Here is a 202-nt window from a genome sequence, read left to right as displayed (position 1 = left end):
TTCAGCTCCTAGTGACCCCACCCACCATGGGGCCCAACAAGGGGATGCCGTCACATGGGAGACTCCCATAGACCGTCACACCAGGGTTTCCCAGGACCTATACCCTCACAATGCAGTCAAGAAGAGCACATCTTGTATGACATGTCCGCCCGGTCTGCATCGATCGGTTGACTCCAAGCCGAGGTAAAAACTGACTCAACGA

This window comes from Centruroides sculpturatus, unplaced genomic scaffold (genome assembly GCF_000671375.1).
Source record: "Centruroides sculpturatus isolate CEXI.00-Female unplaced genomic scaffold, Cexi_2.0 scaffold481, whole genome shotgun sequence".
In the NCBI taxonomy this organism is placed as follows: Eukaryota; Metazoa; Arthropoda; class Arachnida; order Scorpiones; family Buthidae; genus Centruroides; species Centruroides sculpturatus.
Note: the sequence above shows the minus strand (reverse complement) of the source record.